The sequence below is a fragment of the Mus caroli genome, unplaced genomic scaffold, assembly GCF_978045245.1.
Source record: "Mus caroli unplaced genomic scaffold, Mus_caroli_1 scaffold_1, whole genome shotgun sequence".
Classification (NCBI taxonomy): domain Eukaryota; kingdom Metazoa; phylum Chordata; class Mammalia; order Rodentia; family Muridae; genus Mus; species Mus caroli.
The window spans coordinates 39711578-39736873 of record NW_028227256.1 but is presented as its reverse complement, the minus strand read 5'-3'; the positions used below and the strand labels follow the sequence as shown (position 1 = coordinate 39736873).

Genomic DNA, 25296 nt, shown 5'->3' with positions numbered 1-25296 from the left:
GCAGCTGAAGGGAAGTAAATGATTTATAAGAATCACAAAGCATAACACAAGGCCCCACTAGGTGCCTGGCTCCTTGACTCAGTTACCTGATGCTGTTCTGGATGCTAACTTCTGTGACTGCATAGTTACTTCCAGGAACTCACCTGGGTTTCTTTATTGTTCTCAATGCACAGTACAGTTATGCTCAGCAAGCCTTCCTCTGTGTGTGTGAGTGTGTATGTGTGCAAGTATGTGTATAAGTGTGTGTGTGAGCCTGTATGTGTATGAATGTGGGAATGTGTGTATGGTGAATGTGTGTATGTGTGAATGTGTGAGTGTGTGAGTGTGAATGTGAGTATGTATGTGTATGAGTGTGTGTGTGTTCACCCTTCTCCTCAGGAGTGCTCTGGCCATGTCCCTGGAGGGAGAATTGTATATCTGAGAGCAGGTGTAGGGTGGAAGACGAGGCCAGTGAAGGGCTTCTATCAACCTTTGGTGCCTTTTCTAGCACAGTGCTCCCACTAATGAGCAGAGCCCACTAATGAGAAGAGGCTGGGTCTCTCCTTTTCCGGAGACTGAGCCCATTACCCTTTGGGTCCCCACCAGTCTGAAGGCAGCAGGCCTGCTTCCCAAATGGATGGCTTCCAGCTCAGTGTACCACTCCCATTCCTGGTGCCAGTGGCCGTGAATAACCTCACTTTTGTGCTTTTTAAAAAATATTTCTCTACCCCAGTTCTTTACACACACACACACACACACACACACACACACACACACACACAAGCTTGGTGGCCCCATGCGGTGATATTTCTTGAAATGTTAGATTCTTTCTTCCTCTATTCCCCCTCCAGTTCTGGAAGCATTTTGTTTCTGTACTGCTTTGTGAATTGGGTACTGAGTCCAGATCCTTGGGGCTTTAAAGTTGAATTAATTATTAAACAGGAAGGGGGCAGTACTTTTAGCAGGCGCCAAGTAACTAACTATACTTATACTGCAAGCTGGCACCGCTCCGCTATCCTGTGCTGCGGTTTGCTGAAGGCAACTGGAGATTTTGATTCTAGTTTTAATCATGCATTCTGTATGTTTTGGGGCAGTGCAGAGTTGGCAAGCACAGGGCTAGGAAGCCAGTCTCCATCACCTACAGACCATTTTGACCGAAACAGGGCTTTGGGGTTTTGTTCTCTTTTGTTCCTTTTTAAAGAAATCAAAAATTCTTTGCCAGTTCATAAATCAATCTAAAGTTATCCACTTCCAACTGGTTATTTTTACCAGAGACAGGGTGGGCTTCTCTCTCTCTCTCTCTCTCTCTCTCTCTATATATATATATATATATATATATATATATATACACACACACACACACACATACATATACATTATACATGCATATGTATATTTCCCTTCTGGAATTAAAAAAAGTATTCTTGTTGACAATTATTTATATATATACACATATACACACACACACACACACATATATATTTATATATATATAATTTTTCCCCTTCATTGAAAATAGTGGGGTGTTTTGTTTGTTTCCCCCCAAAAGCCATTAGAAGGTTGACTTTGACTTTTTTGCTTTGTATTATGATCCCTTTTTATTGATGTGGGGGGGGGAATAAGTGGACCAGAACGAGTCTTGTCTTTAAAAATGAAGATATGCCACAGTATTTCTTGACTTCCCGAATGTAGACATTGATACTTCTCACAAACTCACATTCCACTAGATCTGCTGGTCGAGCCGGTCCCAGATGCGGCCGCGGCGTGTATGGGGACCAGGCATGTATGGGAAATGACAGAGTCCTGTGAATGCAGCTGTGTTAGTGTTTCCCAGGGAACCCAATCCTGTTTTCAAGGTGATATAATAACAGCCTCTGGTAGCGAGGACAAGCTCTCTGACTCTGCCCGAATCGCCTTGCCCGCCTGATTTTCACCTGGCCTCTGGCTCCAGGGCATGCTTCACCAGGCAAGCTGAGGTCCCTCAGGTCTCACCCTGCGAATGCATGGTGGTGGAGACTGTTGGGTGGAGGTGGGGGTGGGGGCGGGGAGGAAGAGCTCTTTTGAGTGCAGCTGGGTGCGTGGGCCTGGGTGTGAAGCAGCCTCAAGAGGAAAGAGAACAAAGATTTGGTTAAAAATTTAGATTCATGCTTATAAATTTGGAACATGGGGGAGAGGGAGCGAGGAAGCAACACGCCCCATTCTAGACCCCTCTCAGCCGACTGCTGATAAAGTGTATGTGAACAGACCCCTCGGAACGAAGCAGCTCTTCCAGGTTGCCCCTCAGCACAGGCCTCGACAAGCTACAGTACACATACCTTAGAACGCTTTCAAACTTGCAAGATGTTCTGTGAGCCTGGCTAGCCAAGTACTCCTTTGCAGAGCTTATTTTCCCTCCTGGAATTAAAAAAAAAAAAAAAAAAAAAAGTATCCTTGCTGACAATTCTTTCCTCTAAAAAAATATGTAGTTTTGCACCTCCTATATATTATCTAAATCTTGACTGTATAGTTTCCAACAGCTAATACATTTCATTATAATAATCCAATAAATGTAGTTACTGTGAACCAAACCATGAGGCCTAGTAGCTGCTTTTGAAAGATTCCTTAAGAGCTAAGGTTAGGTATCCATGGTAGAGCACTTGCCTCACATGGGATGGGGCCTGCGGCTCAGTCTCCCTAGTACTGGAAAAAAAAAAATCAGTTACAAGAAATCAAGAAAATGTATACCTTTGAACCTTGAAACTGAACCTTTCAACCACTCCTTACACTTTGGGCAGCAACATTTTATTCTATTTTGCCTTAGGGCTACGGCTATGGGCTCCTAGCCTGGCGTGTCCAGCTTGTTCTTGGTATTTAGGGTTCTGTGCTGGTCACACTGGGCTCATTATGCTCCTCACCATAGTAACTAATTTAAGAGCCATCTTGAAAACAGTATCTTTCTCCTCAACCAGTACTTGTAAGATTCACGTGTTGAGGGGATGGAGATGGCACATGCACAGGTTCTCAGTCTCATTCCCCCCTCCTTTTTTAAAAATGTATTCAGAACTGGCTTTACAAATTAAAAGAAAAATTAGATTACTGATCCTTGATTTAGCAAAGGTCCTGGTCTCTCACTCAAATGTGGCTCCTGCTCTTGTCCCTCACCCGATTGAGATTTCCAATTCAAAAATAAAAAGAACACCGACCGCCTTAAATCCACCAGCATAGCAGTAAGTTGTTTATTTGTTTGTTTGGGGTTTTTGTATTTTTTTCATGGCCTAGCGCTGGTAACTGAGAATCTGTACATTTCTCTAAGGAAAGTGTTACACTGTTGGTTGTTGTATAATGAGAATGTTTGTTTAGGAATATTTCGTTTGAGACTTCCTTCCAGGGGAGGGCCTCTTGTCTTACCATAGCACCCTGTGGAAGTGGAAAAACAGCTTCACTTAGCTGGGAACAAAACTAGCAGACAAAAAACGATAACCCTCTTCACACAAAAAAAGTAACTTTAATGTCATGGAGGATATTAATCATGCATGCATTGATTTTTTTTTAAACAGTTTCCTTCCCTTACTTTTAAGGATAATCAAAAAAACAACATGCATACCAATTTATGTTTTCCTGGGGACTTCCTAGGCTGACTGCTAGAGAGAAACGAAGTTGGAAAGTGTGTTTCTGTCTGACCACGTCAACTGTGCCCTAAAAGCCGACCAAGGTCTTCCTTTCCTTGAGATCAGTCGCTGGCCGGGCTATAGTTAGCCTTCCTAGCATGATGCTCCCAGCTGTAGACGATTTCGGGCTTCCCTACTGAGGTCCTGGGTGAGTCCAGCTACTTGCCAAGAGGCTGGCTGAGTCTGCAGGTGTATGAGCTACAGCCCTCGGCAGGGCTGCCTCTGCCTTCCCCTAAGGTCTCCCAGCCTTTCTGCAGTCCAGATGGTTCCAATTGGAGGCCTACACTCCACGCCGAAGCTGTATTGAGTTTCTTCCCTGAAACCAACAAACCCTGTTTCAGCATTTTGCTTGGATTAAAATATTTGTCCCTTTTTTTTCACAGGGCAGGAGGAGGGCTGCCGATGCCTCCGAAGGAAGGAAATCATTACAGGCCCTACAGAAGTAGGGCATGTGCTACAGCTGCTCATAGTTTGAGAGGAAGAAACATCGGACCTCAAACCTGGAACACGACTCTTTCAAAATGTTTGTGAGCTGCCCAAGAAAAACATCCTCCCGAGTCTTATCTAATAAGCGTGATCTCTAATCGCCTCAGTGTGTGCCCGGCTTTCCTTAGGACTTTGCACCTCTTTCCCGGAGCTCAGGAGAGGCTGGGGCAGAACACAGAGAGCCTTAATGAAGGGGATTTAATAGTTTGTGTTAAAGCTAATATGGTCCATTAGGAGCTGTCATTTTTATAAACAATGAAGATATGTTACCCTCTTCTGGGGTGGAAAGCTATCCCTCGAAAGACCTTGTAAACATCCAGTAACGATCTGTGGACCACGCATGACCGGCAATTAAAGTACTGCTCAGAAAGCACGGTTTCCCTCACATATTTGGTTTCTTGCTAAATAAACTCATAAAGATCATACATGTGTAAGCATACACTTACGTTAGAAACAACAACAACATGAGTGTGTGTATTTCATTAAGGAAATTAAAGGACTGTTATCTCGTCAGTGACTCTGGTTTAAGCTCAAGGAGCATCGGCAGGAATTGTTAGTTTAGTTAAGAGACCACTTTTCAGTCTTGATTCTCATGGTTCTGAAACTTTAGGAAGACATAAGATTAAACATCCCCAGTGCTCAGCAAGGCACAGCTCTGACCCTTAATGGCCATAAATAAAAAAGAATGTCCTCAAAACTTGTTACAAGATACCTGGGAGATTTAGTTTGTAGGTGCAGCAAATTCCAGGGGAGACCATGGCCTTTGAGAGGGAAGGAAGGCGCTTGAAAAGCTGAGGTTTCAGCAATCCTCTGACTTTGTAAATAGAATTTGCTCCTTTTGGCATACAAACACGCACATGCACGTGCACGCATCCTTTTTTTTTTTTTTCTCTTAAAGACAAATGATTATTTTTCACAGATTCCAAGTTTGACAGAATCTGATAAAAAATTTGTATAAACCTTAACATTTCCCATTATGCATAGATGTGAAAAAGACAGAGATTGGCCTGGGTTAAAAATCATTCTAGTTGTTCACATATACTTGAAACCTCAAGTGACAAGATTTTTTTTTTTTGGTGTTTTTGTTTTGTTTTGTTTGTTTTGTTTTGTTTTTGAGGCAGCCTCAGGCAGGAACTTGCTATCAAGGAAGGAACAAAACAAAAGCAGATTACAAATCCCTCCTAACAAAGCAAAATCAAACTGCAGATCAATAAGTGCAGCTGGGTTTAAACTGTTTCCTTATAAAAGCCTCAAAAAAACTTTTTTGAATAATAGGCTAAAGGCTGAACGTTCATGCTTTGGAGCAAGCCCCTTCTGGAAGAATCTCTCCTCTTCCTCCAGGGAGCCGCTCTTAGGAAGATCTGCGGCTGCTTCTCTTCCTTCTTTTTGCTGAGCCGAGCCTTGTGTTGTGGCTGGAAAAGGCTGATAATGTGGCTTCCAGAGGAAGGGAAAGGTGGTCTTTGATCTGTACCGAGAGCCCTACATTTCAGCAGCCTTGCCTGCTTCCCACAGCAGGGCTCACTCTCTATGCTCATCCATGAATGATCTGTGAGATAGATGCTCAAACTAGGGTGGCTCTGCTTACAGGAAGTTCAGCTTAGAGTCTAAAGAAAAACCCTAGCCTCCAGATTGTTGAAGCAACAACAATAACAACAACAACAACACCTATGCCAGGCTTGCTGTTTAGGTGGGGACCTAGTCAGGGACTTTGACACAGCGCTCCCAGCATCCTCCTTCATCAGCGACTGAATTCTATCTGGGCTTTAAACCGGAGAGAGGAAAGAGAGCGCACCCATTGAGTGAGCCGGTGTTCAGCTTATTCACATATGCTCCAAATGGTGCAGAGATAAGCAAAAGGCGTTCTGGTGTGGGTTTTTAATGATTTCATTATCACCAGACAAGAATTGAAAGATCGACCAGATGCTATTCGGAAGATAGAGATGCCAGATTAAAATTAATAATAATGATAATGATAATAATAATACACGTGCCTCCAGTAAACAGTTGAGGCAGACCAAGGAGACCCTTGGAGTTAGTAGTTTTGTTTTAAAAGAAAGATTGCAATTATTTGAAAAAAAAAATGGAACTTTTGGAAATTTTGATTTTGCTCTGCCTCTCCTCCTCTCCGGGAGTTTTAGGGCACATTTCAGTCTCAGCAAGTGGGGTAATAGAGTGAAGCCCAGCACATCTAACCTAGTTGCACAGAGGCCTGACCAGTGAGTGAGTGTTGCCCACAGGTGTTGCCTACCAGCAGAAGTTGGAGAATAAAGATTCCTCCTGTCCTCTGACCTTGTCCGTGCACTGCCTCCCATGATGCCCTCCTTCATGTGACATGTTCTGTACTGTGTACAAAGTGCCCAGCTGAAGGAAGTGAGTTTGGTTTGTCCTCACTGGGGAGATAATTGACTATCTAGAAAATGGGTTTATGGTCTATTTTGGGGAGGGGAGGGGAGAATAAACATCCTCTGAGTTATCATCTTCAAATCACTCAGTTAACCATGGTGTATTATTGGGCGGTGATCTTAAAGGTGAATGTAACAACCAGACAAGCCTGCATGGGAAGCCTGTGTGGTGGTACGTGGGGAGTTTGCATGATGATGCATAATAAACTCGCATAGTGACTCACGTGGAGCTTGCATGGTTTTCATGGGGAACTTGTATGGTGGGGCAGGGGAAGTTTGCATGGTGATGTATGAGGAGCATGCATGGTGACTCACGGAGAGCTTGCATTATCATGATAGTATAAATAGACTCAAAGACTCAAAGCCTGGTTTTCGATATACCTTAGCAAACATTGCTCAAAGAGGCCCTGTGTACTGTGAAATGAGGGAAGAAAAACCTCATTCTAAGAGACAAGATGTTTTGTACAACATGGTAGTTTCCAACTGGGCTGTTACAGCCCATCCCAAGCTGCCCTCCAGTTCTGCTAGGGTACCACCCTCCAGTCCAAAAGGAGACCTGGAATTGAGCCTGCAGAGTGCATCACTGTATCACCGTTTGGTCTAGCAGTTACTTCTGCCTGGTCTTTTCCTGACCCACAAGTGTTTGTTTCACAACCTTCTTCTCAGATCAACTTTGTAACCGCCTGTACATTTCACCAACACTTTCTGACCTCCTAGGCATCTCCTTCTGTGCCAGATTTTACACAACCATGACAAAAATAGGTTTTCTTGCTGAAACTTTTAAGTTGTCACTTTTTATAAGATTTGAAAAACTCTAACAATACCCATTTACCTTTTGGCTTCCAAAACTTTAATATTTATTTATTTATCTATTTATTTATTTTTATTATAGGCATCTTCTATTGTCTACAGCTTGTGTAGCCCCTGGAGAATAACTTCTTTAAATAGCCAGAAGCCAGCCAAACATTGAGGTGTGGTCTCCGATCATGAAGGTCCAGCTATGTGACCTACCTAACAGCCAATGTTTCTGTGTTCACTCGATTGACCAGAAGGGCACAGCCTCAACCTATGGACTCCTACTCACTGAGATATTGTTGAAGTTTTGTGTGCTTGTAGGACATATTTTACTGTGAAGCAGCAAATTAGCTTCTTTGATTCAAAACCTACTTACAGTGTGTGCCAAGCACACGGCAAAACACTGCTCACACAAGCACATCAGCTGGGAGAAGGGTCCGCTCAGCTTTTCTTGTTTGTGTTACTAATTGGAAACAGTGGTAGTGCATCTCCCTTACACCCGTGGCATCATTTTTCTTCAGGATTTACACTGTTTCAGGTTTGAGAGCAGGATCATCTCCAGTGGACAACACTCGAGCATCTATTAGTAGAAGAATGGAAACTTAGAGGGTAAAGCAGTGTGGTTTGGGGCCCTCCTCATGATTTCTGGCAAAAGCCAAACAGTCTATCTCACATCTATGACTTGCTCATTATGAGTGGAGTCTTTCTTTTTTATTCGATATTTTCTTTATTTACATTTCAAATGTTATCCTCTTTCCTAGTTTCCCCTCTGAAAACCCCCTATCCCCTCTTCCCTCCCCCCTCCCCCTGCTCACCAAGCCACTCACTACAGCTTCCTGGCCCTGGCATTCCCCTATACTGGGGCATAGAACCTTCACAGGACCAAGGGCCTCTCCTCCCATTGATGACTGACTAGGCCATCTTCAGCTACATACGCAGCTAGAGCCATGAGTCTCCCCATGTGTTTTCTTTGATTGGTGGTTTAGTCCCAGGGAGCTCTGGGGGTACTGGTTAGTTCTCCTATGGGGCTACAAACCCCTTCAGCTGCTTGGGTCCTTTCTCTAGCTCCTTTATTGGAGACTCTGTGCTCCATCCAATGGATGGCTGTGAGCATCCACTTCTGTATTTGTCAGGCACTGGCAAAGCCTCTCAGGAGACAGTTATCTCAGGCTCCTGTCAGCAGGCTCTTGTTGGCATCCACAATAGTGTCTGGTTTTGGTGGTTGTTTATGGGATGGATCCCCAGGTGGGGGCAGTCTCTGGTCATTCCTTCAGTCTCTGCTTCACACTTTATCTCTGTAACTTCTTCAATGGGTATTTTCTTCCCCTTCTAAGAAGGATTGAAGCATGAGTGGAGTCTTTCTTGCCTTTGAGTCACCACGGAGTCTCAGTACTTCTTGCCCAGACAACTTTCTAAAGATTTTTGTTTAAATGATAACTTTGATACAGGGCTGGCAAGCACTGATTAATTCTGGTGAGTACCAGAACTTTAGCTTGTCTGATGGGATGCTTGTCTAAGCGTGCACAAAGCCCTGGATTCAATTCCCAGCACCATATAACCAACCATAAAACCCTCATAGTGTGACACTTGGCACTCAAGATAAATTCAGGAGGATCACAAGTTCAAGGCCATTACTAGCTACTTAGGGAGTTCAAGGGCACTCTGGGGTACATGAGGCACTGCCTCAAAAACAAAATATCTTGTGAAATGAAGATTATTTCATCAAATTTGGGACTTCTTTATCTAAGCACAGGCTGCTAGTACTCATTTTGCAACTCGTCTTAATTAACCCCAGAGCAAATCTGGTCCTTCCACTTTCAGACAGTCTCTTCGTTTTAAATGCCCAGTTCCCCTGTGCTTATTATATTTACATTCTTGTGGGGTGCGAGAGCTTTGTGCGTGTGCATGAGTGTTCGTGTACATGTGCACACGTGTTGCTGTGTGGATGGTGAGATTTCAGAAGGACAGGAGAATATCTGTCTCCTCCTCCTGCTTGTCTCTTCCTCCTGTTTCATCACGAGTCTTGTTCTCACTGAATAGCTATTATCATAGGGGAGCCTTAATAAATGTCAATTTCCTGGCAGACTTTTAGGCAAAATTATTATGAGATCAGTAAAACTTTTAACTGGAAAGGAAAGATGGGTGAAAGTGCCAAATACAGACTAATGCCAGGCTAGTTCAACTTTGGATGTGCACATTTAATTAAAAAAAACTAACACAATGAAAGAGATTAGTAATTTGTTGTTGTTGTTGCTGTTTTTCTTGTTGTTGTTAGTATTCCTTATGTTTCATACTTGCATGCACACTGATGCCATTCACTCCCAATGAGTGGTTATAAATTTTCAATGTCCCAATTTTAAGTAGGGTTGGCAATGGGGAGCTACATAACTTGTCATTAGATAGTGTAATCTCCAGTTTCAGTGTGTGTGTGTGTCTGTGTGTGTGTTGAAGGTTATTCAATCACACATATGATATCAGTTGGCCATTTTATTTGTTCATAGTTGGATAGAAATTTAATTTAAAATTTTTTATGTTATATTCCCTTGCCAGGCAATAGAGCCATCATACCAAACAACAAGCTAGAAAAGAAGCAGGATCTTTTCTGAGGGGAGTAGATCTGAGGGAGAGGGGAGGTGGGGGGAAAGAGAGACTGGGGCAGGAAAGGGAGGGAAAACTGTGGTTGGGATATAATATATGAGAGAAGAATTTTTTTAAAAAGAATTTAAAGCAAAAAGAAAAATGAAAAAAAAAAAGGAGGCATCACCATTTGTCTTACAATCAAAGAAACGTCCATCATTGAGGAAATAAAGAATCTCCAAGCATGCATGAGAGGTTGGAAGACAAAATGGCCGCGCCATCCAGAAAGATGGAGTGGAGCCAATACATTGCCACCCAGAATCCTTAGAGAGGTTTGGGATTTGAGTTTTGAAACTCAGGCAGCTCTATGGAAGTCTAAAAGAGAGTAAAGAGTGTGTTCGAACCCACTCATCCACGCAACAGCTGAAGTCCGCAACTGGGGAGGAAAGGATTATTTTGAGAGAGGCACAAGATGGAGCACTATTAATCCACTAAGAGACTCCTTACCACAAAATTCTGGGAATGCCTGGTCCTTGGAAGGCATAGCTAACGCAGTTCATAGACACAAAGTAAAATTTCTCACTTGGAACAAATCCAGGCTTGTATACATCTGATGCTATTATATTTATCTAGTAGTCAGAAAAAGAAGAAACACCCCAACAAGCTAAATAAAAATATACATCGTTACTATTTTCGTAAGTCCAGTCAAAGGGATGAGTCTAACTTGGGCCTTTGAGAGGCACACTGTGCTAGAAAGTAACAGTAGGAATTGCCTGGCTTGTTGTCTGAATTAAATACAAATTTACACACCCAAATGACCAAAATAATGAAAGTGATAGATTAGTGTATTGAGGCATAATCACTGTGGGGAATGCAGAACTTACCAGAAGCTGATTTTGAGACAATTGCTTGTAATTAAAGCTGTGCTGGTTACAGAGAGAGAGAGAGAGAGAGAGAGAGAGAGAGAGAGAGAGAGAGAGAGAGGCAGTCCTTTGTGTATAACACCAATTAATGACTTTTTTCTCCCGGTGGTGAATAGTTTTTAAATGCCTGTGCAGCTATTTATATCTGACCATGTTTGGAAGTGATAGGAGGTAGATTTCTTAGCAGCCTTCCTAGGATTTCTATTTGCAACTATACTTTGCTGTTGGTTTTCCTTAACTCCATCTTAGAAGTAACAATGACATTCGGGAGATTCTAACATATGAAGGGTGTTGAGATTCCTTCTTCCTTTACAATTAGTAAAAATAAGTAATAGGGCTACACGGTTGTTATCAATTTCTCTTGCTATCATCCGAAGCCGAACAGTGATTGAATTGTGAATAAACTAACTGTTGTTCGGGAATAGCCAGTATCCTTTTCCTATAAATACCCCCCCCAAAAAAAATCTGCATTTGCTTACCCTCAGCCCTGTGAGCTCAAAACAGGTAAAAGAGGCAGTTACGGTGGCTGTTGTTTGTGTCAACAAATGCTATTCTTTCTGGAAGTGAGCCACAGTCAGCTGTCAGAGAGTGGTTATCCCATCCAGCTGTCCTCCCCAATATCAAGGGTGCGGCTCTTCCTCTTTTAGTGTTCTGAGGACTGGTGGTGTAGAAAAGCCACATCTGATCACAACATTTGTTTCTTCCTCCTCCTGACTACTAAGCAAGTTCTGCATGTCTTAGCACCAGGCAAGTTCATTATTTACCGTGTGACTATGGAATGCCTTTCTTGGTGTGGTCTCTATGCGAATACATTCAAAGATTGGGCAACTGAAGCAGCTGTGGTGGTCATGTGGGGATGGGGAAGAGTAGGAGAGTGAGCTACTGGAAAACAAAGCAGAATAAATGTGAATGTGAAGTTTGGAGCTCTCTCTCTCTCTCTCTCTCTCTCTCTCTCTCTCTCTCTCTTGCACCCCTGCAGTGATGGCTGTCTGTTATTGTGACTAACAATGCAAGGCAAGAAGTTACAGGCCCAGCCTCTGTTTCTGACTTTATTCTGATTACTAGAATGTTTAGAGATTTAGCTACCTCTGAGTCCTATCTCTAAATCTACACCAAGGCAATTGTGGTGGTTATGGTAACATGGGTGTTACTTGGAGAGATGGCCCAGTGGTTAAAATATCTTGGGTAAAGATATTTTAGAGTCAGTGAAATGGCTCTGATGAAGGTACTTGCCGCTAACCCTTACAGCCTGAGCTCAATTTCCAGAACATACACAATGTACACAGAGAAGTGAGTTTTGCAAAGTCTTCGTCGTGCACACATCTGCAATAGCATGCACATGCTCAAACATACATGCATGTGCGCACGCGCATACACACCCACACACAAAAACAAGTGAATGTTAAAAAAAAATATTTTAAAAAAGAAAACTTTACAACGCCAATGCAAAGTGATTGATTGGTCATGAGCCTTTGACATTGCTATCAATTGTAGTTTTAAGTAATAAAAACATAGTTTTTCATCGTGATATTGAGTCTCAAGTACTTCCTTTTTACCAATATCCTCTTTAGACTGAGACGTTAGGATAGAAGGTCCAACTAAGTCTAACCTGCACAGGGCAGTCTCTTCTACAGGTACATATGCAGAGATGCAGAGCTTTTATTTATTTATTTATTTATTTATTTATTTATTTATTTATTTATTTATTTATTGGTCTGTGGAAAAGAGCGTGTTAGAAGAAAGAAGGTAAAGTTTACCTTTGTGTCTTCCTGTAACATTTGAACTCTTGCTATGCACCACTACAATCCCAGGCATTAACAGGAATGCACTCTTTAAGTGACTCAAAGATCACTAAGCTCAGGGGGTGAAGAGGGAGAAACGAACGACTCCACCAAAGAAAGTCATGAGCATTACAGTGGCTATGGAAGTGGCTCTGAGTCCCACGCCAGCTCTGAACACAGAGCTCCCTAAAGAAGAGACTCTGGTGCAGAGATCTAGGCTCAGTGACCACTGGTGCTGGGCACAGATCTGGACGTTAGTGATCTCTGAACTGTGCGCAGGTAGGGAGAAGCTGGAGAAAGCTGGGGGAGGGGAACCGTGATCAGAATATACTGCATGGAAAAGGAAACTATTTTCAATTTTAAAAAAGTCTTATCATTTAAAAAGAAAACCACTCCTGGATGTAGTGTGGCTAGTCTTTAATCCTAGCATTTGAGAGGCAGAGTGGCAGGGAGATCTCTGAGTTCTAGACCAGCCTGGTCTACATAGTGAGTTCTAGGAAAACTGGGTCTACACAAAGAGACCTGTCAAAAACAAAAGGAAAGTGCTGATATTTGGTAGAGAGTTAAATCCCTGTTTGTTTTTGTTTGTTTTTCTTATCTCTTCTTTTCTCTGTCTCATCTTCGTGTTAGTGACCGTAGGAAGCCTATTTAGCTCTTAAAGACTAAGCATTTGTTCACACGATGACACCTAACCCTAAGGTGACATAGTATTAAGAGGTACAGTTTGGGGAGGTAATTAGGCCATGAGGGTACAACCTCAAGAATAGGATTCGTATCTGTATTTAGAGGCCATGCAGAGCCTTCTTTTCCTTCTCGGTAACATCCATGTGGCAGAAAGGCTCCTCACAGGACGCTAGGTTTGCTGGTTCCTCCATCTTGGTCGTTCACCGTCCCTCCGCAGCTGTGAATGATAAATATTATTCAGGCCGCCGATCTGCAACATTTTGTCACAACCACCTAAACTGATTAAAACTCTGGACAAAACATTATTTTAAACCAACGCATATCAGGAAATTCTTGGAGTCTGATCCCTTCATCAGCTCCATTCTTCCGGGTTTTTTTTTTCAGAGCGAGGTTCAAACTGATTCAGGGATGGGTTCTCTCATACAATTGTGAAGAGAAATTAAGAGTCTTTCCTCCTTGTCCCAGTTTCTCTGTTAAATTATTACTAGTCAGTTCACTTTCCTTTGTTTTTTTTTGGAACATTTGATTTCTGTCCTGCGCCTCCCCAGGGGTTGCATGAGGCTCATTGGTCGCCACAGTTCGGCATCTTTCTGGGAGGGCGTGGCTTGGTACACTGGCCTCTCCATCTCCCTCTGTTGTGTTTTAAGGATTAGCAGGAGGGTGCAAATTCATAGGACCCAGAGCACTAGGAAACGTGTGACTTCTTCCCCACTAATATGCAGTCAGCTGACTCATCTTCCCAGACCAGGTTTCTTTCAGAACCCGTTCCCATTCTCTTTGGTCATCCGCCTTCAGTCTGTTCCCCTCTTGTATTCCTCAGACTGCATCGTTAATTGCCCCATCTTTAAACTCCATGTTTGCTTTCTTCTGATTCTGAATTCCTGCAGCTGAATTTCCTTTTTCTGTTATTATAACAGAAACTAGAATAACTAGAATTTGTTTCACAATAACTAGAATTTGTTTCCCCCCCGGCTTAAGCTCTCTCTTTCTCTACATTTTCATTTTGTCCTCAAATCATTTTTTTAAATATTCTTTTCCATATCTTCCTTGTCTTCCTTGCATTCTTAGAGTGGTTTCAAGTCAGTTGCTACTATTTTTTAAAAGATTTATTTGTTTATTTTATGCCTATGAGTAAACTGTCAGTGTCTTCAGACGCACAGAAGGGGGCATCAGATTCCATTACAGATGGTTGTGAGCCACCAATGGAATTGAACTCAGGACCTCTGGAAGAGCAGTTAGTGATCTTAACCTCTGAGCCATCTCTCCAGCCCCCAATTGCTATTATTTTATTGATGTGAATTCATTGTACAGAATAATGGCTTCCTTGCCACATGCTCACACGTGTGTGCGTCATTTACTTTGATCTTATTTACCCCCCCCCCTTTATTCTTTCCTTCCCTTATTGGTTCCCTATTCCGTATTCAAGGCTTTCTCTGATTTTAAAGTCTAGACGCTACAGCTGAGACAAAGTATGTGATATCTGTCTTCCAGAGCCTGGCTTATCTCACTAACTCATTGTGTTCCAGTTCCATCCATTTTCCTGAAGATTATGTAATTTTGCTACTTTTACTAGATGAGTAACCCAAATATATTGTATTATAATGTGTTACAATATTGTCATTATTTTTCCCTTAAGTGGATCATATTTTCCTGTTTCTTTGTATATCATGATTTTTACTGTTCTACTCAAAACTGGACAGTTGAATCTAAAAATTCTGGAAATCAGGTTGTCCTTGTTCCAGAGGATTTACTGAGCTTATTTTTGTGTTTGTTTTAGATTTATTTTTATTTTTTATATATACACACACAAATATATATATATATACATACATACATGTATATGTATATATGTATATATGTATACATATACATACATATATATATATATATATATATATATATAGAGAGAGAGAGAGAGAGAGAGAGAGAGCTTATAGAGATCAGAAGCATCAGATCCTCTAGAGTTGGAGTTATAGACAATTTGAGCTTCCCAACATAGGTGTTGGGAACTGAACTCGTCTTCTGCCATGGCCATGGTTATACATATTCTCCACCTGAAAGCAGCTGGGTATGATGTGTCTATGGCTTGAGAGCTGATCCCATTACACCCTAGTAGCGTGACCATTGAAATTGAGTTAGGCAAATTGATGTGTCTGGAATCCTGAATACAAGTTCTGGATATACTCACCAAAGGGAAGAGGATCAGGTTCTTCTTCCTACTTCCTGCCCCTCCTGTGGCATCCTGGATGTAGACTGAATGCTCTGAGAGGAGACTGATGACTCACAGTGGTTCAGAGACACCCACAGTCTTGGGTCACATCCCTCCTGGCAGTTACACAAGTGAGACTAAATGTCTCTGTGACTTGAGTCACTCTTACTTTGAATCCCTTTCAGGTAAGAGCTCTATGTAGAGTGTGGTGGTTTGAATATGCTTGGCCCATAGGAAGTGGCACTCATAGGAGTGTGGCCTTGTTGGATGCTAGTCTTCTCCTGTTTGCCTTTGGAACAAGATGTAGAACTCTCAACTCCTCCTGTGCCATGCCTGCTTGAATGTTGCTTGATGATAATGGTCTGAAGGTCTGAATCTGTAAGCCTGTTTCAATTAAATGTTATTATAAGAGTTGTTTTGGTCAGGGTGTCTGTTCACAGCAATAAAACTCTAACAAGACTTAGAACATTCCTATATTGAACAGAATCTGGATATAGAAGTGCCTAAAAAATCCAGTAGGGGCATCATAGTAAAAACCAGGTTTACAACCCAGATATGAAGGCCATAATGACAGTGTCCTTCCAATAGCTTGGCAAATTGCTTCATCCTTTTCAGTAATCTGGGAGTCAGATCATCACCTGACCAAGTCTGAGCTCTAGGGGAAATGAAATCATGGTGGATAGCCACGGTTCTTTGGTGTTTGGTGCTTTTATTTATTTATTTATTTATTTTAATAATACCTAAAAAATAGAAAGATGATGGATTCAGGCAAGAGATGGCTAGTTGACAAGAGGTGATAGAAGGGGATTTCTTATGGAAAAGAACAAAAGGTCTGACAATCAGAGCCCCCCTTCTGGGTGGGCTGAGACTGCTCTTCCTGGCAGGAATGAAGCCTTTGTAAGCAACACTAAGAGGCTTAGAGGAGATATACTGGTCACACCTAGGGTCATTTTCAGGCATTCTGCTTTTTCCATTTAGGACATTTTTGTTTGTTTTGTTATTATTCTTTTTTTTCCCAACTGAGAAGGAAAAAGTGATGTAGAGTAGAGAGAAGAAAAAGGAGAGAGGGGAGAGGAAGAAGAGAGGGGGAGGGAAGGAGAGAGTGAGCTAGTGCAGTGTTGGGCAGGAAGTAAATACATTCTCTTCCTTGTTAAGTCTCTTGCTAGAGCGTATTTCAAGATGTAGTCACAAGCTTAAAAGGAGAAACGGAAAGAACACATGGCTAGAAGCTGAAAATCTCAAAGGCCTCACATTGGGAACTCTTGGCCATTGGTTGAAGAGTCTTACCTGAAATGCTGAGCTCAAAGGAATGAGTGAACTTTTAAGGGAAGTATATGGTATGAGAAATCAGATGATGCCCTGGCAGTGCCTATGGTCAGTTAAGGCCTTAAGGCTCAGACCTCTGAAATGGCATTGGCAGGAAGTGGTTTGTGAGAACAGGAAGCTTTGTGATGTTGGCGAATGCATGACCACTGGACCCTCTCATTGTCCTCCTTCTAAGTGACCCTGGAGGTACATTACAATTCTTTTGTGTATTAGCTCCCTTGAGATTTCTTCAAACAGTGCAATGAACTTGAGAGTTACCCAGCATACACCACAATGAATTCTATTAATATGTGCAAGTGATATGTGTTAAGAAAATACACAAGTTGCTGGGTACTGTGGTGCATGCCTTTAATCTCAGTGGTCTGGAGGCAGAGACAGGTGGATTCCTGAGTTCAAGGTCAGCCTTGTCTATGTAGAGACTTCCAGGACAGCCAGGGCTACACAAGAAAACCATGTCTCAAGAAAGCAAAACAAAACAACCAAACACAGGAAATAAAAAACATAAGATAAGAAACATAAGTAAGTAAAAATTATTTGAAAGCTCAATACAGAACCAATACAACATTTTATAAACTGCTTTTTAAATATGGAGGATCATCCAAATTCAATTGTGTGGGACTGGGCATGGATAGATATGTAAAGGACTCCAAGGGAGTAGCTATTCTAGGTTTGAAAGAGCCCAGCACCTTAGGGATGACTATCTATAAGGGAAAGGGGGACCTCACAAAATCCAGGAGCAAAAGCAAAATGGTTTTCTAAAGCTCATGATTAGGTCTCAATTAGCATGGTGGTGTTAGAAATAATTTTTACGAGTGAAATGAATGATACTTATGATTTGTGGTTAGCTTGAGGGATTTGGGGTTCTTCCCACGTCTCTGGGGATTTGGTATTGTTGACCCCTGTGCCCTCACAAAAGTAGTCTCTGATGAATTTGGTATGCTGACTTCCACTTGTGTGTAACTCATACAATGAACCTTTCCTTTAGAATTGAGAACAGAGAGTGGGTGCTCCCCTAACCTTGTCTGAATTAGTCTGGGGAATTTTTTCATTATTTATTAGGCTGAAAATGTTTCTGCTACACTTTGGCCAGAGACTTGCTTCCAGTGAAAGAAAGGGCAAGGAGTGGGGAGGAGACAGACAAACAGCCTTGATCTATATTCTACTGCTCGATGTGGCTCAGATTCATCCAAAGACCTTGACATTTTGGAACTACTAAACTCTCACAGAGAGAGTCAAAAGATTGGTTTGAACATCAGGAAAGATGCTGGCCACACAGTCTATTAGATACGGGGGATTCTGTGAACACTTAAAGAGAGTGATATGCCTCAGGGAACAAATTTTCATTTGATTAGCCTAACTTGCTCTATGTCTCTCCAAAAGTGAATTTAGATAGGAATTACTCTCTTGTGATAGCTCAGATACCCAAGTTCTTGCTTCTGGGTCTGCTGAGATCCCAGCCTCCTACAACCTTCACCATAGGCTCCCTGACCTCTGAGTGACCCTGCTGCTACCCACACCTACCACATTATACCATACCTATAAGTTGTGGCTACTGCCACCTGAGGCATAGGCCATGCGGGTACTTCTCTTTACCCACAGGACTCTGCAGGAAGGTCCGCACCTTCTGAAACTGAAACCTTGAAGTGGTCCACCCTCACCACCATCTTAGGACTTCTCACCCTATCTGCTGCTTGTTCTGATGGCAAACCTCCTTCAGAGATCAGAACTTCAGTGGGGAGAGGGGCTGAAGGGCAACGTCTCTTTTCCTTTTCCTTCTCCCCTGTAGAAACTGCCACATGACAAGGCTCCCCTTAATCTTTTCACTAAGGCTCAAGTCCCCATCTTCTTGATTCTGAGTCAGCCTGTATCATTTGATGGCAATGCAGACAGTCCTAGACTTAGACTTGCCCAGTTTACAGTGATTTATCAACTTAACTGTCAATTGAAATGTATACACATGCAATGAGTCTGTTTTTAACTACAGTTTGGGATTCAAGAATCCATGTGAACTTGGTTCTCCCTACATCCCCATACCTCTCTCCCCTGACAACTGGAGCAGGAGTTGTCCCCAACTCTGTTGACTGCCTGTGGATCCTGTTTCCCTAACTAGGCCACCTTGTCTGGCATCAGTGGAAGAGGATGTGCCCTGTCTTGCAGTGACTTGAGCTGTCAGGGTGAGTTGGTTCCCAGGGAGGAGGAGGGGAGGAAAAGGGGCTGAGCAAGGGGGTGTGGCTGGGAGAAGAGGGGCAGCTACCATAGGGCTAGGAAGTGAATAAATAAATATATTAATGGAGAAAAAAAGAAAGAAGACATGTGAACATGAAATCATTCAAATGCCTTATAAAAAGGCTATGTGTTAAGTGGGCTATTCAAGGTAGGTAGGCTGAGCTGTGATGTCCTGTAGGTAAGGTATATTAAATGCATGTCTAACTTATTATATTTCCAACTTTATCCGACATTGAAACGTACCAGAAAAAAAGTATCAGGTCCAGGCATGCCCTGGGTCGTCAGTGATAAGGCACCGTACCCTACTCTTTTCTAAGACAAAAAAAAAAAGAGAGAGAGAGATATTTTTTTTTCTTCTATACATGCTTTTGAGGCCTGGCTTGAAATGGTTAGTTCATGTGGTAAATCAGACCAGGAGCAGTGCTAGGAGTGGAGGGAGGTACACGGAACCGTAACACACAGAGAAAAGCTTCATGTTAATAATTAGCCAGCCCTCTGTTAACAAGTGGATTCACACCATTTACAAGGATGAACCCAAGAATGTGTTGGAAAACAGCCTCTCCAAGACACATTGGGACAGAGCCGTTTGTAACAGATTAACAAATTCTGGCCAACAGACCAGATATTCTGTTGTTTGACAAACTTAATAAAACAGAGACACTCGCTGATATTGCTTTCCCACTAAACAGAAATATCCCAGGAACATATGCGGAAGGATAAATAAGAATGTGGCTTTGACAGAGGACTTGGAGTGAAAGCAGAATGTGAGGGACAATAACAGAGCTGTCTGTCTTTCCCCACACTGTGTAACGCCTCCCTGGCCTATAAAACCTGAATGATCTATGTGAACAGTCCTCTGCTCAGAGACACGGGTTGTGTACATATCCAAGCGAGTGTTCCTCCCAGTTCAAAGATGGTTCATAAACGTGTGCTAAGCCTCTGTCTGTTTTTGAAGTCCATGGAGATAAGAATGACAGGAAGGTGTGTATGCACTGGGCTTGTGTGTAGTTACTGCACAGAATCCATGTGCGTGTCCATGTCCCACGGCTTAGAGAGGTTCGAGCATCACAGTTCTGATTTTCGACTTGGGAAGCCAACATGAGTCACATACATCCTTACCAAGTGCTCCACCTAAGTTCCAAACCTTACTCTATCTGTGTCAGATCAGATGGCTCCAATCTTCTGACAGCCTGTGCTCCAAGCACAGAAACCTGGGGAAAGTAGCACCCTATTCTTAACAGCTAACCACAATTCTCAAAGCTCACCTCTGGTCTGCATGTCAGAGAGCACGACTGCCTAGGGGCCTGTGGCAGTGGCTCAGTGCTTGGGCTATTTGAAGCTTTTAAAGTCTGCTCAGGAAGCCCTGTGACATTTTTCCTCTCCCATCCAGGTAAATGAAGTAATAATTCAAGTGTGGAAATTTATGGGATGAAAACTACAGTCTGGAGATGAGTAATGCTTGAATGTGTTCCAGAACCTTCTGTCCAACACCAACCCAGACGACTTTGCAAGGTGACACAGGCATTGGAGCTGTAAATGTCACACACTTCAGAATCATAAGCTGACATCACTGTGTCTTTGTCCTAAGGAGAGGGGGCAACAGGATGATGGCTCTCTGCAGCTTGTCCCCACCCTGACTGCTAAGCATTATCTCCAGCATACTGGATGCCTCCTGCTGGTGCTCAGTCCTATTGTGGTTAATCCCAGTTAATGATCCCAGCTACACCACAGCCCTCAGAGCTGTTGTTTTGTTACATCAAAATAAGAGAAGACAAAACACTGAAGTTAAGTAAATTCACATTTTGAACCTTCATTTCTAACCTTAAAGAATAAGGGAGAAAAACAATCCTTTGGAATTGTGAAAGGAAAAATGGGGCCAAGACACCATGTCCTGAGACTGACCAGTCCCCCTACACCTACCTGCTAGAGACCCTGCAGGGATTCTAACATACCCATCCCAGCCAGATATTCTGCTATTCTTTATTGTTTGAGAACTTCCTACATGCATGTCTTGATCAGACTCATCCCTCACTCTCTCCCCCTCCACTTCCTCCTCTATCCTTCGTACCAAGCTTCCTTTCCAACTTTGTGCTCCTTTTTAAACCTGAGTCTATTTAGTGATGCATCTATGTGTCTGGATACAGGGACATCTACTAGAACACCGGTAGCCTCTAAGGGCCTGTATCCCTGAAGAAAATTTCCTTTCCTCTTCCAGCATCCATCCTACACGTATGTTTAAGTGTTCTTCTAAATGGCATCCAGTGGTTTTGGGTGGGGAATGAAAGGACTTCCTAGAAGGTCCACCTGTTCCTGAAGATGGAGCAGCCAGTGACTGCTATCTCTCAAAGCCTGCCCCAGTGAAGCTGCACCTTCCAAACCTTCCCAAACAGTATTGCCCACTGGAGACCTAGTCTTCAAATGTCCACGTCTAGGGGTGGGGCATTTCTTATTCCAATTACCATGTCTTAGTTAGGGTTATACTGAGTTGAACAGACACCATGACCAAGGCAACTCTTATAAGGACAACATTTAATTAGGGCTTATGGGTTCAGAGATTCAGTCTACTATCATCAAGGTGGGAGCATGGCAGCATCCAGGTAGGCATGGTGCTAGAAGAGCTGAGAGTTCTCTATATTGTTACAAAGGCAAAAAGGAGAAGACTGGCTTCAAGGCAGCAAGGATGAGAGTCTTAAAGGCCATTCTCACAATGACACACTTCCTCTAAAAAGGTCACACCTACTCCAACAAGGCCACACCTCTTAATAGTGCCACTCCCTGGGCCATGCATATTCAAACCATCACACACTACAATGCCTATCTTGGGATAAAAAGAGGAAAAAAAGTCACATTCTTTCTCAAATTGGGTAGATTCCATTTTCCAATACAACCCAAAATTACTTATCCACTAACTCTGAACAAATTCAAGGACAATTCTTCCACTTAGCAGCTTTGAGCTTCAATTGCAGTGGTAATATCAGCTAACAATATTTACCTTGTCTTTGGTAGTCTGCTAAGCATTTACAAGTCACAGGAAGTTGACAGTAACTTCTCATTTAATCCCTCAAGATCCTACCATGTGTGCATTGAGCCATTAAAGGAAGCCCATGATTATGTGGCTACCCACAGGAGAGGCGAACAGGTAGGAGAAGGAGAGAGAACTTGAGGGGGTTCTTTTATTTTTCCTTTTCTGCTTGATCATAGGCTGGAGAGCACTACACATCCACACTTTGCTCTTCTGAGTCTTAGGGGAGCTGGTGAGATATAGAACCACCACCCTTGCACAACCCCGACCTTATGACTCCCATGTATGACAGCACAGTTCAAAGCAGACCTGGGCCGAATAACCACATCCCACATACCTCACTTCCTAAGTCTCTAGGATATATCATTTTTAGTACTCAGCTCTACAACAAAGACCATTGTAGTTTCCCAGGATACGTTATTATTATCAAACCTAAGTTATTTGTTGCATGTAAACATTACTTTTAGACCACCCACAATATCAAAAATGACTGAGTTCTGGAAATTCAGTGCAATATTTGGTTAGACCTTTTAAAATTCCTTATGTAATGTCCAACAGAGTCAAATCTAATTTTTATAGAATAAATTGGACCCAAGTTCTATAAAAATAGATTTTCAGAGAAAATGGGAAATTGACAATTTCCCTAAGAAGTTCCTATGAAGAAGTAGTGTCTTCCATTTGAATAATGACAACGAAATCAGGCATTCCTGTATTCTTTCCTTTCCCCTTTATTAATGAATTAGAATACACAATTGATTTAAAATTAAATAAAAATCTCATAAGCATCATTCACATCTTCATTACCAGTCACTTGAGCTTTGTAAAACTGGATTTCCATTTAAATGGCTTCATGTCAAAATGGGAGTTCACTGCGGCTGGTGGGAAGCATCTGAGAGGTAGCCTGACCCTGTTCAACCTGCAGCCAGGGCAGTGAGTGCAGACCGCAGGAGTGGGCTCAGCTGGTGGAGACAGCGGTTCAGCTGCAAGAAGGAACACCTGGGGCCACAATGAGCTGGACCAAGGAAACAGTCAGCTGCCTGCAGGGTCGGAGGCTCCTGACGGTTTCCCTCAGGATGCTGCCTCTTGTGTGGATACACACCCTTGTGTATGAAGAGCCTTCTTTGTTTCCCAGGTTGTCATAAGTAAGACTGTAACAAACCTGCTTCTGCCCAGATTTCCAAAGGGACTTTGGAACAGGTGGGACCATGGACATAGCTTTTCCTTCACTAGGCAATTTGGAAATTCTCAGGCAGGAGGATGGGCTCAGACTCAGACTCTGGGGCTCCAGTTTTGAGGAAATTTTTGCTTCATGATTCACCAACCACATTGGAAATGTGAGAACACAACGATACACTGTTAATTCTTTTCTAATTCTGACTCTGCTTTCAAGAAGTGACAGCTTTCAGAATAACTAAATAATTTCTAGCGTCAGGTTTTTTTTCCCCCCAATATTAGTGTTACATGTGAAACCTGGCTTTTCATCACCCATCTGGCTCTCTAGGAATCTTTAAAAAGTAGAACTTTAAAAAAATAAAAAAATTTAAAGGAATGTCTTAGAGTATAGACTGATGATATCCACTTAGTCTACTTTATAGAATTACTCACAGGCCATAACTACCTAAGCATCATTTTTTTAAGACTTTATTCATTATTTTATTTATTATATGTAAGTACACTGTAGCTGTCTTCAGACACACCAAAGGAGGGCATCAGATCTCATTATGGATGGCTATGAGCCATCATGAGGTTGCTGGGATTTGAACTCAGGACCTTCGGAAAAGCAGTCAGTGCTCTTAACTGCTGAGCCATCTCTCCAGCCCCAGCATCATTTTTTTGAATCAATATACAAAATTTATTATAATCAGTCCTGAAGAAGAATGTGTGCCCAGGCCTATAATCCTGGTACACACAGACAGAGGCAGGTAGATTGTCACAAGTTCCAAGTTATATCTAGGTATTATTATTTTAGGTTTAATTATTTATGGAATGAAATTAAATATTTTAGCATAATTGCTGTCTGTGTGCAGTGTTCAGGCTAGGGATGGACTCTTGCATTCTCCACTGTAGACCACTAGGAAGACTTGACTGAAGCCACACTGAAGCAAACCTGTTTGGAAGCACAGCTAGAGAGTGGGGGACCCTTCTTATTCTTGATGAGCGTTGATCCCAAGATCAACTTTCCTTACTTGCTTATGTCTCATCAGTAGCTCACATAGAATCCCACAGTCACAGGGAACTCCACCATTCCCGGCTACAGGCAGGCCAGTGCAAGAGTTCTAGGCTGCTCATTTGTCCTTGGAACAGGTGGTCACAAGCTTTGAGCCTCAAGCCAGATCTGATGGCTCGGACCTATAATCTATGCTAGGGAGCAAGGGAGAAAATTCACTGTCTTTGTGGTCAAGGGGCATTTTAAGAAATTAACCACCAATCATTTATTGATATGCCTAAATGTCAAAATACGTGCTTCAAAGATAATTGTCTTAAGTAGGGGTTCCATTGCAATGATAAAAGCTCATGACCAAAGGCAGTTTAGGAGGAGAGGGTTTACTTCACTTACACTCCCAAGAACACTCTATCACTGAGGGAAAGTCAAGGCAGGAACTCAACCAGGGCAGGAACCTGGAAGCAGGAACTGATGCAGAGGCCATGGAGGGGTGCTGCTTACTGGCTTGCTCATTGATCTATGGATCAATATGGTGGGGGATTTTTCTCAACGGAGGTTCCCTCTTCCAAATGACTCTGGGTAGTGTCAAGTTGCCATAAAACTAGCTAATCATACCCAATGCCAACTTTTTAAAAAATACTTATTTTTATTTTATGTATTTTGCATGTCTGAGGGACGGCTTTTGCCTGTACAATAATTTTGTGCATCATGTGCATGCCTGGTTTATGTAGAGGTCAGAAGAGAGTATTGGATTCCCTGAAACCCAAGTTATAGATGATTGTGAGCCACCATGTGGGTACTAGGAACTGAATCCAAGCCTTCTTGGAGAGTTGCAAATGCTCTTAACTCCTGAGTCACCTCCCCAAAATCTATAATCTTGACTTAAAAAACAAACAAACAAACAAACAACAAAAACTATAGCTGGGCAGGGTGGAGGTGGATCAGAAGAGGTAGGCAGATCTCTGAGTTTGAGGCCAGCTGGGTCTACAGAGAGAGTTCCAAAACAACCAGGGCTGCATAGAGCTTTACTTCCTCAACATGGGAAAACTCTCTCTCTTTCTTTCTCTCTCTCCCT

At 42.5% G+C, this 25296-nt stretch overlaps 1 long non-coding RNA gene across 1 annotated transcript in view; it reads right to left on the bottom strand.

Annotated features, from left to right (window-relative positions):
• Window positions 1–2267: 2267 nt before the first annotated feature.
• The window catches only part of LOC115031717 (uncharacterized), a 79439-nt gene continuing 56410 nt past the window's right edge, over window positions 2268–25296 (bottom strand). Inside the window, exons 2-4 of the long non-coding RNA XR_003837370.2 lie at window positions 15463–15867; window positions 13347–13491; window positions 2268–2373 (exon numbers count right to left, since the gene is read on the bottom strand). This is a non-coding gene — a long non-coding RNA (uncharacterized LOC115031717). The remainder of the gene's footprint in view (window positions 2374–13346; window positions 13492–15462; window positions 15868–25296) is intronic.